Below are 19,527 nucleotides of genomic sequence, written 5' to 3'. Positions count from 1 at the left end.
TGACACAATATATTGAAAACATCAAATGTGAATGTAAAACGGGCCCTACAAGATCAATAACATTGCGCAATATTCCATGTTGTACAATATTATTGACAGTGTAGGAATAGTATTGAAGAATGACGCAATATATTGAAGATAGCAAATGTACATTCCAAACACGTGTACCTCTTCAATACCCTCCCTACACCGTCAATGTAAAGCGGGCCCTACACGATCAATATTATTGCGCAATATTCCGTATTGTACAATATTATTGACGGTGTAGGGATAGTATTGAAGAATGACACAATATATTGAAGACATCAAATGTACAGGCCAAACACGTGTGCCTCTTCAATACCATCCCTACACCGTCAATAATATTGTACAATACGGAATACTGCGCAATGATACTGATCGTGTAGGGCCTGCTTTAGAATAGGAGTCATGTAGGGAGGGGGTGAGAATAGCATTGAGGCAATATATTGCCAATAATATTGAACGAGGAGTCCACTAATAATATTGTGACTAAATCAGCGGCATTAGATTGTTATTTGGGTGATGCTTGGTGATTGATAATAGTGAGAATGAAATAGAAATATCATTTGGAAAAAATTAACAAGAAAAAAATCATGTGGTTGATGTATTTGTAGTCATTTTTGAGGGTATTTTGAAGTACGGTATTCACTAAGTAGTTGATTAGCGGTGGTAAGGTGATGTGGTAAAGGTACGTTTTGCTCGATGCGATTATCGCTTAACGATGATCGTTTAACGATTATCTAGAGCACCAATTCTTTGTTAGTGAATGGGTTTGTTTTGCTTCAAGGTGCGAAGTCATTTTAACCGAACCTACCAAGGCGCTGACCCAAATATGATGCCAAGTAGGATACGCGTCACCCACCATCCATTGGCTGTGGTAAATAATCACATAGAGCAAAATATACCTTTAACAGTATGACTGTAGTTAAATGTTGGTAACACCTGTGACTGGTGGAAATAGACACGGTCCAAAAGGGCCTGACTGTTGGTAGGTTGTCAGTGTGATTCTAGGACTTGTGATGGGAAGTGTACTATTGACAGAGGTTGGTGTTGTCAGGGGCATTGGCAATGGTGTTCGTAACTGGTGTTAGTCAGTCGTATTAGTTATATCAATAGTACCGTCAGTGTTGTCAGTTGTTGTGAGTGATGTTGTTATCAGTGGAGTTGTTAGTAGCGTTGGCAGTGGTGTCACTGGTGTTGCCAGTAGTCAGTAGTAGTATTAGTGTAGTAAGTGGTGTTATAAAAATTGTCAGTAGTATTCTTAGTGGAGTTGTCAGTTTTATCAGTGGTGTTACTGGTGTTGCCAGTAGTGTTGCCAGTGGTATTATCAATGTTGTAAGTGTTGTCAGTGTTGTCAATATCCCTATTAGTGGTGTTGTCAGTGTCGTCAGTGGTAGTACTGCTGCCAGAAGTGTTGCCAGTGGTATTATAAATGTTGTAAGTGTAGTCAGTATTGTCAGTATTGTTGTCAGTGGTATTGCCAGTGTTGTAAGTGGTGTTGTCAATGATGTAAGTGTTGTCAGTGGTGTTACTGCTGCTAGAAGTGTTGTCAGTGGTATTATCAGTATTGTAAGTGGTGTTGTCAATTACGTAAGTGTTGTCAGTGGCGTTGTCAGTGGTGCTGTCAGTGACGTACGGTGGGTGGCCCTGCTGGCGACGTGTTTGTTGACTGAAGCGTTTGGCTGAAAGAGTATTTCGAGAGGTGGTGGTGGTAGTGGTGGTGGTGGCTGCAGCACTGGTGGTTAATAGTCGTGTCTACTACCACCACGGGCGTGCAAAGCTGTCGACCGTGGGCGTGGTGGCGTCAAGGACTGTGATGGTGATGCGATCTGGGCGTGTTGACAAAATAGTAGCTAACGAGATGGTTCAGATCGCCCCAGCCGCCTGAGCATGAAAGCCACTGGAGGTGGGGAGGGAGGGAGGGTCGGGGGTTGGTTGGTATCAGGATCCTCAGTTGCTCAGCTGTAGTAGAGATGGAGGACTGAAGATGGAGGAGGAGGAGGAGGAAGAGGAGGAGGAATACGAGCACGAGGAGGAGGTGGGCGAGGAAGATAGAGACGAGGCTGGGAAGGTGGACGAGGAGGAGATGGTAGAAGTGGACTAGGAGAAGGAAGACGACGACAAAGAGGAAGTGGAAGACGATGAGGACGAGGTGGATGAGAGGGAGGGGTGGAAGTGGACTTGGAGGAGGACAACGAAGTGGATGAGGATGAGGAGCAGGAGGACGAGGTGGACGAGGAGCAGGAGGACGAGGTGGACGAGGAGGAGGGGGAGAAGGGGGACCAAGAGGATGTGGACGAGGAGGAGGAGGAAGAGGACGAGGTGGACCAGGAGGAGGAGGAGGTGGACGAGGAGGCGGAAGAGGAGGAGGAGAAGGAGGAGGACGAGGTGGACTAAGAGGAGGTAGACGAGGAAGGGGAGGTGGGCGAGGAGGAGGAGGAGGAGGAGGAGTAGGAGGAAGAAGAGGAGGACGACGAGATGGACCAGGATGAGTAGGGGGAGGGATAGGAGGAAGAGGAGGAGGAGGAGGAGGAGGACGAGGTGGACCAGAAGGAGTAGGGGGAAGGGGAGGAGGAAGAGGAGAAGGAGATGGACGAGGAAGACGAGGTGGATGAGGAGGAGGAGGCGGTGGAGTAAGAGGAAGAGGAAGAGTAGGAGGAGGAGGAGGAGGAGGAGGAGGAGAAGGAAGAGGTGAACACATGCGTATGAACCGAAAGTACGATCCTACAAGAAAAAGAACAGACCTGAGGACCGGTTCTCCGATGGTGGATTGAGGAGAAGCATAATGGACTAAGCCAGGGTGGATCCCATATGTTGTGAAATGCACAGGTAGATGATGGCAAGGGGTGGAGTGAGGGAGAGAGAGGGAGAGAGAGAGAGAGAGAGAGAGAGAGAGAGAGAGAGAGAGAGAGAGAGAGAGAGAGAGAGAGAGAGAGAGAGAGAGAGAGAGAGAGAGAGAGGGGGGAGAGAGAGAGAGAGAGAGAGAGAGAGAGAGAGAGAAGAGAGTGAGAGGGAGAGAAAGAGAGAGGGGGTGGAGAGAGAGAGCGGGAGAGAGAGAGAGAGAGAGAGAGAGAGGGGGGGAAGGGGGAGAGGTGAGGGGGGAGAAAGAGGGCAGGGGGAGAGAGAGAGGGCAGGGAGAGAGAGAGAGAGAGAGAGAGAGAGAGAGAGAGAGAGAGAGAGAGAGAGAGAGAGAGAGAGAGAGAGAGAGAGAGAGAGAGAGAGAGAGAGAGAGAGAACGGGTAGGGGGTTGCAAAAACACACGCCTCCATTGTGCTTGGACTGTAATTGTTGTTGTGTTTAAATCAAACTCGGATAAAAACACGACTTTTTTCTTTTTCCACGCCCAGGAGAGGCCACCCCCGCTAACTACCCTCCCCCTACACTCCTCACCCCTGTTCCTCCTCCTCCTCCTCCTCACCACCTTCTTCTCACTATCCTCCTCCTCAAGCTCTTTCTTGTCCTTACCCTCCTCCTCCTCACACCCCCTTTCCTTTTTTCCCCTCCTCACCCTCCTCTTCACCTCATTACTTCTTACCCTCCTCTCCCCTCCTCCTCAACCTCCTTCTCATCCTCACCCTCCTCCTCCTCCTCCTCCTCCTCAATTTCCTTCTCACCCTCTTCCTTCTTCATCTCCTCCTCCTCTTCCTACTCGTGCTCCACTTTTCTATATCTGGTTCTCGTCGTCTATTGTACCTCCACTTCTTCGACTTGACTCCTCCTGGCTAATCCCATTACTTCAGTCTCTACTACTGCCAGCTCCTCGACATCGCCTTCCCCTGATCCCCCCCCCCATTATACCTGACCCATATCTCCACTTCCTTCTAATCTTACTTTTTTTTTTTTTTTTTTTTTTTCTTTCTCCCCGGTCTCCTCCCCGTTCCGGCCGCCCTCTCTTGCAGCTCCCAAAAATTCTCTTCTTTCGATGACACTTTCTCCTTCTCCATCTAGTATCTATCATTTCCTTCAAGTTGTTCGCACGACCGTTCTCCCTTAATTGTGCCCCTCCTCATTCTTCATGTATATCAAACAATCGAGTTCGAGTTATCGCGAGCTTTGAAATCGGGTCCCTCTGAACGTGAGACCAAAGCGTTACCACTCGGCCATTTAGACTGTTTGAATTACATCGCTGTTACTAGCGTTTTGTTCTTTATATATATGTTAAATTTCTTAAAGCAACTGATAGTTTCAGCGCTCACTAAGTCTATTCCATTCGTTGACTATCCTATTAGTAAACCAATTCTTGCCTATTTCCTTCTTCAATCTAAATTTGTCCAGTTTAAATCCATTACTGCGAGTCCTGCCCTGTTGTTTTAATAAGATGACCTTGTTTGCATCACCCTTGTTAAAGCCTTTGATCCACTTGAACACCTTTATTAGATCACTCCGCACTCTGCGTCTTTCCACAGAATTTAAGTTAAGGTGCCTAAGCCTCTCTTCGTGAGGCAAAGGCAATGATGCTGATGAAGTTGTTGTTTCTGCTCCTGGATGTTGATGTTGTTGTTATTGTCCGTCCGTGGATGTTGTTGTTGTCATTGTTGTTATTTTTGTTGTCGTTGTTAGTGGTGGCAGTGGTGTTTATGATTGACCCACAGTATTTGAGGAGAATGGCACCTGAGTTCAAAACTATTTCTGTCAGTCCAATAAACAAAACTGCCCACATTACGGACTTCCTTCTGGCTTGTGTCAGGCAATTCCATTCAGCTCTAAGAACGCCCCACTATGCTCTTACGGGTCACGTGATTTGCTCTAATCTGCCACAAATTCTTCTTTATTTCATCTTATTCCTCCTTTCACTGCCACTCACGACATCTATAGTGTCTTCCCAAACGCTATAAACAACAGCAATAACAACAACAATAATAATAACAATAATAATAACAATAATAATAATGCAATAATAATAATAATAACAATAATAATAATAATAATAATAATAATAATAATAATAATAATAATAATAATAATAATAATAATAATAATAATAATAATAATAATAATAAAAACGATGTTCAACTGAAACGTGGCATGAAAACAGCGGGACATAGTCATGTACGTTCTACAAATCTACACACACACACACACACACGCACACGCAAATGACCACGCAAGAATATATCAATACTAGCTCACACACACACACATGCATACTCGCATAGTGGATAGCGTCGTGACCTCCCACGCGTGAAGACCCAAGTTAAAGCCACGCTTTCGGCATGAAAACTTTCACTAATACTGTAAACCGTTATTGCCCATCTTCACGAAAGGAATGATGTGTGTGTGTGTGTGTGTGTGTGTGTGTGTGTGTGTGTGTGTGTGTGTGTGTGTGTGTGTGTGTGTGTGTGTGTGTGTGCACGCGCACGCATGCTCAAGGCCACACTAACAAAAAAAAATCGGGCTATACAACCTAAACTCTCCCATTCGGAAGGGTCATACCTGTCGATGGCGAGCCCAGCACGTGATCCAAGACCAAGGTAAATCGCATCATAACTGGTAGTACGTCCTCAGGAGTCGCTCAAAGCTTTCTCAAGTTCAAAGAAGGAGGTGGTGGAGGAGGAGGAGGAAGAGGTGGTGGAGGAGGAGGAGGAGGAAGAGGAAGAGGAGGAGGACTAATTGAATGAAGACAATCAAAGGGACGGGACACGACATGTATATGTTTATGCGGTCGATCGGTAACAGGTGAACGACTTCTGAATTTCATTCCTGGTACGGCCTTGCTCTCACCCTTCCTAGAAAAATCTATTTATAGTTGCACTATCAACCACATGTTCCCACTCCTTAAACAACTTGCTGCTACTACTACTACTACTACTACTACTGCTACTTTTCATCCTCCTATCATTTCTCCTCTTCTTTCTTCTTCTGTCCCTTCTCCTCTTCGCTTCCTCTTTTTCTTCTCTTCCCTCTCCTCCTCCTCCTCTTCCTTCTCCACTTTTCTTCCTCCTCCTCCCCTTCTCTTCTTCTTCCTGTTCCTCCTATTCTATCTCTTATTCCTCCTCCTCCTCCTCCTCTTCCTCCTCCCCTTTTCTTCCTCCTCCTCCCCCTTCTCTTCTTCTATCTGTTCCTTCTATTCTATGTCTTATTCCTCCTCCTCCTCCTCCTCCTCCTCCTCCTCTTCTCCTCTTTTTCACTCATTACATAAATGGCAAAACCTGACGACCACTGTTGAATTTTGCACGACAACATTTCCATTGTGTGGACTTTTCTGTTAGCCTAGCCATTAATCTATTCCCAAAGCTCTCGATTAGGTTCGGTAAGAACTCATTCTTTGGTACAAGTTCATCTGCGGTCAAGTTGATCAATGACTAAGCTGGTTAATACAGAGACGCTCCTGTATTGCTATGAAGAGAATGTGCCACCACGTGGGAGATGATTCTGGCAACTTGAAGTTTTATTTATTTATTTACTTATTTTATTTATCCATTTTATTTGGTCTATTTATCTTCAGACGGCAAACCACTTCAACTTATGCATTTATTTTATCTTATTAATTTGTTTGCGGGACTATGAGCCCACCACACAATGAGAGGCTGATTAGGGTAAAGCTAAACTGCTTTTAACTCTAAAATATCAAACATATTAGTTAAGTACATTGCTTCTCCTACGAAAAGGATTAGTGTTAGTGTGTATGTTCGTGTATGTGTGTGTGTGTGTGTGTGTGTGTGTGTGTGTGTGTGTGTGTGTGTGTGTGTGTGTGTGTGTGTGTGTGTGTGTGTGTGTGCGTGTATGTTCGTGTGTGTGTGTGTGTATGTTTCTTCCTCCTCATCCCTCAAAACTTCTCCTGCTCTTCCTCGTCCTCCTCCTTTGCCTCCTCGTCCTCCTCCTCCTCCTCCCCTTTACTCATCCCTTAGTTTCTCTCATTCCATCAAACCTTTTTTATTTTATTTTTCTTTCTCAAACCGCTAAAAGTGTTTTAACCTTAATCCTATTGTCAACCCCCACCCCCCTTTTTACTCCGCACCTAATCCTCCCTTGTCAAAACCCATCCGCTCCTATTTGACCAATTAACCCACTGTCAATCCCCTGTCTCCTCCTTCTTGATCTTTAATCCCTCGTCAATATCCTCCTCATCCCCCTCCTCCTCCTCCTTCTCCTCCTCTCGTCCTCCTCCTCCTTCACTTCCATTTACCAACCAATGTTTCTTTCTTGCAAATTGTAACTTTTATTTTTTTTATTTAATATATTCTTTCATTATTCACATTTTCATTTATTTAATTACAAACTCATTTATCTGTTTACCTGACTATTCATTGGTCAGTTTCTCTATTTCTTCATTGACAAACTGATTTATATACATCGTAAGTTCATCTATCTGTTTAATTGTATTGTTTCTTTTCTTTTTGGTCTTTTTTTCACATTACTTCAATGTCTATCTTATCCATTTCGTCCCACTTCGATTCGTTCACTCGAAGAGATCTTGATTCTTTTCTTTCCGGACCAAAATCCTAATGGTCTTTAACGTCCATTTTCTCTCTCTTTTAGTTTTAATTTTAAGTCTAATTTAAAGTCTTAATTTTAGTCTTAATTTTGCTGCCTCTGGGCCGGCATTCCTTAACACAGAAAGCAGACAGATACTAGGATTAGAAGCGCGATCTCTTGATAGATATCATTGCCCAATAATGTCGATCACTTGTCCGCCTCAGATCTCATTAACGGCACTGATAAATCAGAGAGTACGGTGGCAAGCCAGGAAGATCATGGAAAATATGAGAAACTATGCATACAAAAACAACTTAAATCACTTGAACCAATTCTCCCCCCCTCTCTCTCTCTCTCTCTCTCAAAAATACAAATAAACAAGTAGATAAACAAGATAAAAATAAAAAATAAAATGAAACAAAACAGATAAAAATAATGAAAAAATAAATAAATAAATGAAATAAAATTAAAGAGACTGAATAGGGGATTCATACAACCCTATAAGATGTTATAGTGAACTGATCAATAAGAAATGATATATTTCTATGCTACATACTAACAACACGAGAAATAATGGTCTTCCACTGTCAGGATCCATATTTACCCTGGAAGTAGACAGAGACCATTTGCCAATAGCATCGTCTAGGAATGGAATACCTTCATACGTAGGCAATTGAATAAAAAAAATAGTTCCATGTTTTTAAGTTTAATTAGATAAATAATTTTTTCTATCTATTAATTTATTTTCATTTTATTTCACATTTACTTATCTATCTATTCATTTATTTATTTTGCATCCGAATTCGTTATGGACCAAAAGGTCCTCTGTCGCCATGATTTATCATTGTAAAACTCGTTTCACACGTATCGACTTTTCGCCGCAAGTCGTCCACGACACGACGTCGTGCTCTTACAAGTCGCACGTCCGACCATATGTGAAAGCGTCCATAGACACCCATAGTTATTTGAGATCACGACGTTGTGTCACGGACAACGCACGGCGAAAAGTCGATACGTGTGAAACGAGTCTAACTCATTATAACCCGTTGTAGCTACAATCATTACTTCCTTCCGACTTTCTTGGCTTTATATTCCATATCAAACTAAGAGAATTCTTCACACCTGATCACGCACAGATTCACGAACTGTACAACATTGGAGACATACAGACACAACTACAACATACAAGGGGTGGAGGGACTCTGGCATTAGTCTGAGAGAGCAACCGGTATCCTCTGTAACTATTATCACAAGCCACGTTAACACGGGGCTAGTTTAGTAGCCTCTAGAGTTAGCTTCGTGTTAACTTAACTGACAAGTAGCCTAAGTGTTTACACTAGGCTAGTTTGGAGGCAAGTTAACTTTCCGTTAACACTGGGCAAGTAGAGGGGTAGCTTACAAGTAGCTAGTACAAGCAGCTACGCAACTAGCCCCGTATCAACGAGGCTATAATAACAATGACAACAACAATAACCCGTGTATCTACGTCCTATTTAGCCTTCAGAATTACGGATTCTCTGTAAAGACTCACCCACTTCCAGCCCTCCTTCATCAAGTTTCTCCCTTTCATCAAAATCCTTTTACCTCCTTGAGTTCCCCATCTTCCACCTCGTCATTACGTCATCACCCCGACCTGAATCTGTCACGTGGCCAGAACTCCCTCAATTGTCCCGAATTTCCCAAACCGTTTTGCTCCTCTGTCCCTCCTCCCCGGGTGCTCGAATCCCACAACAACATTGTTGCAACCGTCCCTTTACACACACACACACACACACACACACACACACACACACACACACACACACACACACACACACACGATGCCTCCCCACCGGACGTACAAGGGAGAAGATAATGCAATCATGCGAGCGGCGGGCTACACGCCTGGCCGCATCACTATCACCACTTCCCCCTCCCCCTCCCCCTCCTCCTCCTCCTCCCCCACCCTGACCCATCAACTCGGCAGCCCGTGGGTTTTGGTCAATCTTGCAACCCGTCAACTCGCCTACTACAGCTTTCTCTGTCCATTACGGCGTCAAGTCGTCCGTGATAATCATGTCATCTGTTATTCACTAACCATCTCTATGCCATTATTCCAGTCTTTTCTTTATTTATCAAACCCATAGTCTCTATTCTTGTAATATTTGTCCATAGTCTCTATTCTTGTAATATTTGTCAATAATACTGTGTTGCCAGGATAAGTAAATTTGAAACAAATTCTTGTCTGCCTGTAAATTGCTTTAATCCCGATATATATATATATATATATATGTGTGTGTGTGTGTGTGTGTGTATACAGTGTATACACACACACACACACACACACACACACACACACACACACACACACACATATATATATATATATATATATATATATATATATATATTATAAACAAATAATTTCCCGTTGCTCTCAGATAATTACATAAGAAAGATTATGCAACTTTATAATTGCCATATAACTGGGGCCCACTTCGACACTGATTAGAATCGTCATGCTTTTACTAACTCAGGCTGAGAACCTCACAGTGACAGACATAGCTAAAGGCGTTATCACACTGGGATATTTTTTCTCCAGCATCCAATTAATCGGCGGTACCGCCCACCTCCAACACTTTTTCCGCCATAAAATCACTATGGTAAAATATTTAGTTTTCTCAACAATTTACATAGAATGCCATTTTGCTGGAGGAAATTTATTTTCCTCCGGCATGTCAGATCCTTCCCTGAAGCTACGGGCTGCAAATTTGCTCCAACAGTCGGAAGAAAAATAGCCCAGTGTGATAACGCCTTAAGCCTGAGTCCTGAATCCTTATCCATCCCCCCCCCCTTTTTTTTTTCTTTGACAATTACACGACACCATAAGGACTAGTGTAGGCCTTATGGTCTCTTGCAGTCTCCTTCATTCTTATGTTCTTATATTACCAGTTAGTCCATAAGGAGGTCGAATGGAAATGAAAATCAACTTAACAAATAAGTAAGCATATACACAAACAGTAAAGAAACTTACAAACACCCAGCAAGCACAGTGAACTTGTTAGACAAATACGCGTTCTTGCCGTCCGTATAAGTCTTCCAAACCGTCTAACTGTGAAGTCCATCTCCTTCTGTATAGTAAATACTCAAGATAACAGCTTCCTTCGGACCGCCCCCTTGGAAACACACACACACACACACACACACACACACACACACACACACACACACACACACACACACACACACACACACACACACACACAAACACACACACAAACACACGCGCGCGCACACACACACACACACACAAAAACACACGCGCGCGCGCACACACACACAAACACACGCGCGCGCACACACACACACACACACACACACACACACACACACACACACGCACACACACACACACAAAACCTGGACACTTCCTTCGTTCCACGGACCTCCCGCGGTGTCGCGACTCTCAAAGGCCCCCGGCCGTTGTCCCAGAACCATTGCAGGTGTGGTTACATGGTCACCTCTACGCCGAAGATGAGGCAGTCAGGTAGGAGCCGGGACGAAAAGAGGCGGAAAGGAGGAAGGAGGGCGAATAGGAGGAGGAGGAGGAGTAGGAGGAGGAGGAGGAGGAGGAGGACGAGGAGGAGGACGAAAAGGACGAGGAGGAAGAGGAGGGGGGAGGAGGAGTAGGAGGGATGGATCGACAGAGGGAGATTGGAATAGTGGGATAATGTAGGACAAGAAAGAAAGAGCGGTGGACTAAGGAATGGAGGATGGAGGAAACATGGGTAGATTGGGAATAGAAAAAAAAAAGTCGGTTGGTCGATTTTTGGATGGTAAATAGAATTTTGAGGCTAAGAGACTTGGGGGAGAGAACTTCAGTCAGTTCTTATGGTAAAAATGAACTTGCTCTCCATCTTTACAATGTAATGATCACTTAGCCTAGCTGCCACGTGTGTCCTTCCTATTCCTACTCCTCTTCCTCTTCCTATTCCTACTCCTCTTCCTACTCTTACTCCTTCTCTTCCTCTTCCTCCTCCTCGTTCTCTTACTCCTTCTCCTTTTCGTCCTTTTCTTCCTCCTCCTCGTCCTCTTACTCTTCCTCTCCTCCGCATCCTCCTCCTCCTCATCTTCTTCCTCCTCCTCAATCTCTTCCCCCTCGTCGTCCTCCTTTTCTTCCTCCTCCTCGCCTTTTTTTACTCCCCTTCTTCTTACTCCTCCTCCTCGTCCTTTTTCTCCTTCTCGTACTCCTCCTCCTTTCCCCTCCTCCTCGTCCTCATCCTCTACCTCCTCCTCCTCCTCCTCCCTTCTTGGCCGTCTGTGAATACGAATGGGCAAGGTGGTCCAGGACCTGCACGCCAAAGATTCCGACATTGTCCGGTCATTAAGTTCGTAATTATTGGAGATGACTGGTCAAATTGCTCTTTAATCCCTAATATTTCCAAAGGGTTGGGTTATGAAGTTAAGTTTCTATTATCTAAGCAAGATATTAAATCGTAATACCAATATCGTTATGCGCGTAAATTCATATGAAAACGAGTTTTGTGGCGTGAAGAAAATTTTATAGTGTGTGGAGTAGTGATAGTGAGTGTTAAAACTTGCTGAGAGTAAACAGGAAGATAAACAGTATCTTGTTGGAGATAATTTGGAAATTACAGAGGCGAAGACGGCCGAGTTAATAGACAGGATAGATGTCAGCGTTTAGGGGAGGAGAGACAAAGAAAGACCGAAAAGAATTTTGTATATAAGAATCTCACAGGCCGAGCGTGTTAAAGCTTCGCTTCTTGCAACGGATGTCGAAGTGGTGGCGGTTCGAACCCTGCCACCGGCGAAGTTGAACCAAAGGCATGGTTTATCAAAATTCCAAGCTACAAAGTCCTCTGTAAGGGACACCGTCCTGGCCTCCTAACAAGAGGAGTTTGTGACGATAAAGCGAATCAGGAATGGATGTACGGGGAAAGAATGACCGTGAAAGAGGCATATATGCTAATACAAGAAGTAGAGGAGCTAACAAAAGGACTTGGGGGAAGGGGAGGGTGCAACACAGAGATATGGGGGAGAGGAGGGCTGAGTGACACTGGGGGGAAGATGCTCACTGAAGAGGAAAGTTAAACTGACTGAATGGGATACAATCTTAATCTATTCCATATCTCTCACATTGTTTTATAATGAAGTATAGATCCCACTATAGGAGAAAAGGAGGAATGTCGCACGAAGATATGTATATTACAATCACTGTGATCCTCTGCAGCGATCACTGTGATCCTCTTCAGCGACAGTGATCGTAATATACATATCTTCGATCGTGGGATCTGCAGTTCATCTTACCAATGTGTCAGGACATTAAACTCGCTTGGATTGTTTTATTCTTATTTTATTTTGTTTATTTTGTGTTATTTATCTATTCCCTTTGAAGTCAAAGGTTATTATTTTGATACTTATGGCCTCGCTACTCGCTCGTCATCTTTACAATGTAATAATCACTTAAACCTGCTACCATGTGTGTTATGTCTCCCTCCTCCTCCTCCTCCTCTTCCTACTCTTACACCTCTTTCTCTTCCTTCTCCTTCTCGTCTCCTTATTCCTTCTCCTCTTCGTCCTTTTCTTCCTGCTCCTCGTCCTCTTAATCCTCCTCCTCTCCTCCGGATCCTCCTCCTCTTCATCTTCTTCCTCCTTCTCGTCTTCTTACGCCCCCTTATCTTCTTCCTCCTCCTCAACCTCTTCCTCCTCATCGTTTTCCTCCTCTTCCTCCTCCTCGCCCTTTAACTCACCTTCTTCCTCCTCCTCCTCGTCCGTTTACTCCTCCTCCTCCTCTTCTTCCTCCTTCTTATCTTCTTACTCCCCCTCATCTTCTTTCTCCTCCTCAACCTCTTCTTCCTCGTCGTCCTCCTCTTCTTTCTCCTCCTTGCCCTTCTTCCTCTTCCTCCTCCTCCTTTTTCTCCTCTTTCTGCGGGCTGCCGCAGAGATGAAGAGAAAACTCGAACGGGAATCAGATTTAAAAGAAAGGTTACCATCCTGGACGCAAGTGGGTTTATCGAGATAAGCTACTCTTCGTTATCGATGAGAGGGTTAAACCAAACTAGATTTAAACCCAAACAGACCTTAGGGGGTCCTTCTAAGACGAATAAAAATGATTGGCGCTTGCCAGAATAAAAGTGTTTAGGTATGTCACGGACTATTGGGGACGTTGAAATTAAGAACATAAGAATGAAGGAGACTGCAAGAGACTATAAGGCCTACACTAGGTAATTCCATGTCATCCCATTCATAAAATTATTTAATCTTCTCTAAAAACAACCGACAGTTTCAGCGCTCATTACACAGTCATTGTGTTGTCTATTCCATTCCTTAGCCACTCTATTGGTAAACCAGTTCTTGCCTATTTCCTTATTAAGTCTAGATCAGCGTTTCTCAACTAGGGTTCCCCGGAACCCTAAGGTTCCGCAAAAGGTCCCTAAGGGTTCCGCGAGAACAAGTGAGATAAGCTAATACACTTTTGATTTTTTATTTAATTTCATATACGTAATATAATTAAACACGCACGACATATTCCTGGTTATTGTAATACTGCAATATAATCATCATCCTATCTAACCTATTATTACGATGAAAATAAAATAAGAAAGATATGGTGTAATTTTTTTTTTTTTTTTTTTTTTTTTTTTTTTTGGCGTAGGAGTTCCTTGAGACATGCAAATGACTCTAAATGTTACGCAAGGGTAAAAAGGTTGAGAAACGCTGGTCTAGATTTTGGAAGGATTGGATGCTAAGGTGATTGGAGAAGAGAAACAAGAGAACGATTGATGTACCGAGTACGTAAAGAAAACGGAGAGTTGGGAAGGAAGAGAGACGCCGTGGAAAAAGGCGAAGACGATGAATGCGGACTGATTGTGGGTTTGCATGTGGAGTTCGGGAAAATCGATCGGTTGCCGAGGAAAGAATATGGAAGAAAGTATATGGGCTGATTGAAGAGTCTTGAGCGAGGAAAATCGGTAATTTGCCAAGTTGAAAGAGTGTGGGGGGAAAGTGTGAAGGAGGGAGCTTGAAAGGAAAAGATTGGAATTGGTCCTGTTGTGTTGGTTTGGGAAATGGAATGGTAACTTAGTGGGGGGAACAGGTTAACACAAAAAATATTTAAGTCAGAAAGTATAAAAATAAATAAATAAATAAATAAAGATAAGTAATAATAATAATAATGATAATATGATGATGATGATAATAAATAATAATAATAATAATAATAATAATCAATAATAATAATAACAATTAAAAAAATAATAATAACAACAATAATGATAATATTAGTAATAATAATAATGATAATGGAATTATTTTCCCGGAAATAGCCAGCGTTCCTTTCCTTGTGGGTTATGTGGCATCGAAGAGGTGGAGTAGAAGTGGTAAATCCTCGTTTACACGGGGCAAGTCGAGAGGCAAGTCAAGTGTGCAAGTTACTTGAACTGGAGAGGATGACGAGTGAGTACATGTTCACACAGGCCACTTGTCTTAGACTTGGCCTGTGTTAACATGCACTTGCTCACTTTCCTCTCCATTTCCAGTAATATGCACACTTGACTTGCCTCTCAACTTTCCCGTGTAAACGAGGCTTAAATGAGACGAAAGAGCAGAATGAAAGGATAATACAAGTTACAATTTTTTTTGTGGAAGGAGCAACGTAAAGTTACCCTATTTGTATATAAAATCTCAAGAGTGGATGAACCATACCAATCCAACATAGTCGTTTCCTGACCTCATCCTCAGATACACGTGTATAAAGCTTACAATAGTAAGGCGCAGGTTGCTTACCCAAAACCTCAACTTCTAAGTTACTTTTCACTACTCTACGTAGTCACTACTTGGAAATACGATCGACTTTCCTATAACTAATAGGTACTACACTCGCGTCCTTCCCATAGCTGTCCGCGTCATCAACCACCTCCAAGCCCGGGTGTCCTCTCTCTCTCTCTCTCTCTCTCTCTCTCTCTCTCTCTCTCTCTCGCTCTTTGTCCTGGCAACGTCAAGCTATTTTGTTCATCTCCGTGATACCCTCTTGGTAGGTAATACTGGTGTCACACTATGCGGCCGTACATTGTGCGGCCAGATAACGGGCAAGTCCAATCAGCTTAATAAAATCACCTGCCGACAGCAAGACCTTTATATAACGACCCCCATCTCCTCCTGGCTAAAGTAATCTCATAACCTTTGGAGTCTAATGACTCATAAGGGAGGCTTTGCTATCGCCAACATCAAGCCGCAACGGCGCCGCGCCGGACAGTGTGACACCGACCTAAGAGGATTATACTCTGTCTACATTAACCCCTTCTATACTTAGTGGCACTTTTATTTCATTCAGGGTTTTGGTGTAAAATAGAATATGGCTCCCTCCCCCCCTGAAATTGGACCTGGGGTCCATTTTCTATAGCGGAAAATGGACCCCCTATATTAAAAGGACCTCCTACTAAAATGTGCAACTCATTGTAAATTACCCTAATGTACTGCACTGCTAATGTATATCCACAGTAATCCAATATTACAGAACAGTTTTTGATCGTACTAAAGGAGATTTTGTCTAAACTTCTCCAAGGCCGCTCAACCACTCGTTACGTTAAGTTGGGTTAAATTAGGTTAGGTTATTAACAAATGTTGATGTGTTATTTGTTTATATATAAAAAATTCTAGTATTCTGAGTATAGGGTACATTTCCCATAGGGAGTCTATTTTCTATGGGGGTCCATTTTCTATCAAACACCGGTAGACTCCTTTTTATCATTTCCGTGGAAAAGGTGGCTGGGGTGCTTAGTGAACATTCTAGCAAGTATGTGTATTCTCTCAAACGCTCATTTGGAATCCTCCCCTTTCCTGACTTGAGGTTAAATTTTTACAAAAACAAAAAATAAAAATATAAACGTGAATGGCTTGTCGCACATCTATGGATATGTACACACACACACACACACACACACACACACACACACACACACACACACACACACACACACACATCTCGTGGCGCAGTGGTTAGAGTTCCCGGCTGCCACTACGGCGGTCCGGGTTCGAATCCCGCCCAGGGCTGAAATAATTTCAGTATCACTGCGCTGTGGGTCGTTACTCCAACTCTCGTGGGCGGGGAGTTGGGTGTGTGTGTGTGTGCGTGTAAGGTCACAGCATTACCCATAGATCGGTCATATATGAGCTCTGAGCTCTCTTCCGGAAGGGAAATAGCTGTCGATCACAAGTCCAACACGTGATCCAAGACCATGGTGAATCACACATACACACACACATGCGCGCTCAAACGGTCATTTATACACAAGAGCCAATATAAAAACACACATACGCACACGTTCACAGAACAATGCAGGCACAAACAAACAAATGCACAAGGACACGGATGCATGGGGATACAAAGGGGCATAGAGACGCAAAAACAGACAAACAATGACGTGATGAATAACCTTACGAAAAGCGTACGCACGGCCATGATGCCTACGCATCACGTGCGGAACAGCGTGCATACCTGCTTGGGAGTACCAACACAGATATTTCCCGGCAATGATGCATGAACGTGCTTGCAATAACCCAGGTGTAGGGAAAATACAAATACACACGCATGCATGCACACACGCACACACACACACACACACACACACACACACACACACACACACATACACTTCATTCCATTTTTATCAAGTGTCTGTGACATTCATAGTGTGTTTGTGTGTGTGTGTGTGTGTGTGTGTGTGTGTGTGTGTGTGTGTGTGTGTGTGTGTGTGTGTGTGTGTGTGTGTGTGTGCGTGTGTGTGTGTGCGTGCGTGTGTGTGTGTGTATCCATACACACACATACACTTCATTCCCATTTTCATCAAGTGTCTGTGACATTCATCCTTAGTGTGTGTGTGTGTGTGTGTGTGTGTGTGTGTGTGTGTGTGTGTGTGTGTGTGTGTGTGTGTGTGTGTGTGTGTGTGTGTGTGTGTGTGATACCACTTTCATGCATCCCTTGGTCAAAATTGTGTGCGTGTGTGCACATGCGCGTATCAATTCCTTTCAAACGTGTGCTGAGTTAAATTGTGACAAACTGATGATCTGTCAACACTATCCCACCTGCTTCAGTGAGGAATTCCCTCAGCCTAACTTCTACATTCGTAGGTACAACTGTTACCAAAAAAGAAAAAAAGAAAAGAAAAAAAAGTAAATTTTGTAAATGGACAATTTTATAAATTTTGTAAATATACGAATTTTCTAAATGTACAAATTATTTAAATGTACATTTTACCTGTGGAACTTAAGCTAAGGAATTTGAGGAAATGGTAACTGGTACTCAGTAATTTAGGTTATTTTGGAAAGATGATGAGGAGGAGCCTACGCGAAGAGGCGCTAAGAGCCTGCGGCCGGAGCCGTTATCTTTGCCCTAATGTGCGCTTTCGGGACTGTTAGGCCATGTAACAACCACTGCTGATAATCGGAGAGGAGTGCGGGATTCGAACCCACAAATAAGCGAATTAAGTCACCAGTGTACGGCAGAAGTACAATACAGGCGAGAAGTAGTAAAACACAGACAGACACGATACTGTACAGCTTTTGGACAAATGAATCTGACACAGAAGCTGGTTGTTCGGATTTCTGGATGGTATGTGGGGGTTATGATATTTTTATGTTTTGATGGTGTTACTTCATAGTAATTGCACGAATCGTCCTACTTTGCTACACACACACACGTACACACGCGCGCACACACACACACACAAAGCAAGCAAGCACACGCAATTACTCAATTAAACACACACACACACACACACACAATCATGCATATACAAACACACCCAAGCACACATAAGACCATACGAGTATATGCACAAATACGCACAAGCACACGCATAAGTACAAGCAAGCAGATAAAATAGTACACATGCAGACACATATATGCAAACACAAGCACACACATATACACGCACAAACACACACATACACAAAAAGCACACACATACACACACAGAAAAGCACACACATACACACACATATACATACACAAAAAAGCACACACATACACGCACACACACACGCGCACACACACTCAAACATATGCACTTCATTCATCCTGAGTTCTGCATTAGTTTTCGTTGTGTCCATCTCCGTACAAATCCAATAAGCAGGTTTGCAGAATCAGCATACATTAAGCAGCCCCAAAGGGCTCTACAGGCCACGGCCCAGTTGGGGGAATTTGCGCGCAGAAACCTTCAGCGCTCAGTAACGACGAGCGCCGACGACGACGACGACGACGCGCTGTTGTTTACCAAAGCCAAACAAACAAATTATTTGTTCCGATCGTACCAACAACTCTCGCGAGGTTTGGGAGCTTCTGTAAACTCCTTTTGTTCGTTCTATTATACCTGCTCCCTCCCCTCCCACCCCCAACCTTCCTCCCTACCCAACACTTCCCCCTTCCCCTCCACTACAGACACACACTAACTCCTCCTCTTCCTCCTCCTACTCTTCCCCTTCGCTCCTCTCTCTCTCTCACTCTCTTGAATCTTATCATCACTCTGGGGCCGATACCCACTTCGTAAAGCGGGCCCACCACGATCAATATTATTGCACAATATTCCGTATTGCACAATATTATTGATGGTGTAAGGATAGTATTGAAGAGGCACACGTGTTTGGCCTCTACATTTGATGTTTTCAATATATTGTGTCATTCTTCAATACCATCCCTACACCGTTAATATTGTACAATAAGGAATATTGCGCAATAATATTGATCGTGCAGGGACCGCGAGACTTCGTGGTTCTTTTTTTGTTCCATGCGCGCTGGTGACGTCATCGGAAGCGTGCTGTTCTCGCATTCGCTTAGTTGAGGGTTCGAATCCTGCACTCTTCTCCGATTCCCGGCAGTGACTGTTACCAGCCCTAATAGTCCCTAAATCGTATAATAGGGTAAAATTGACGGCTTCGACCGCAGCTAAGCGCCTCCTGGAGTAAGGTCTCACGTTATTCATGTCCATTTAATTTATTCCAGACCTTACCCGTTACCGTTACAGATATTCGTTACCGTTACAACTACCCGTTACAGTTATCCGTTACCGTTACAATAACTCGTTACCGTTACCA

This window comes from Oratosquilla oratoria, chromosome 29, assembly GCF_046742065.1.
Source record: "Oratosquilla oratoria isolate Oo_2021 chromosome 29, ASM4674206v1, whole genome shotgun sequence".
In the NCBI taxonomy this organism is placed as follows: domain Eukaryota; kingdom Metazoa; phylum Arthropoda; class Malacostraca; order Stomatopoda; family Squillidae; genus Oratosquilla; species Oratosquilla oratoria.
Note: the sequence above shows the minus strand (reverse complement) of the source record.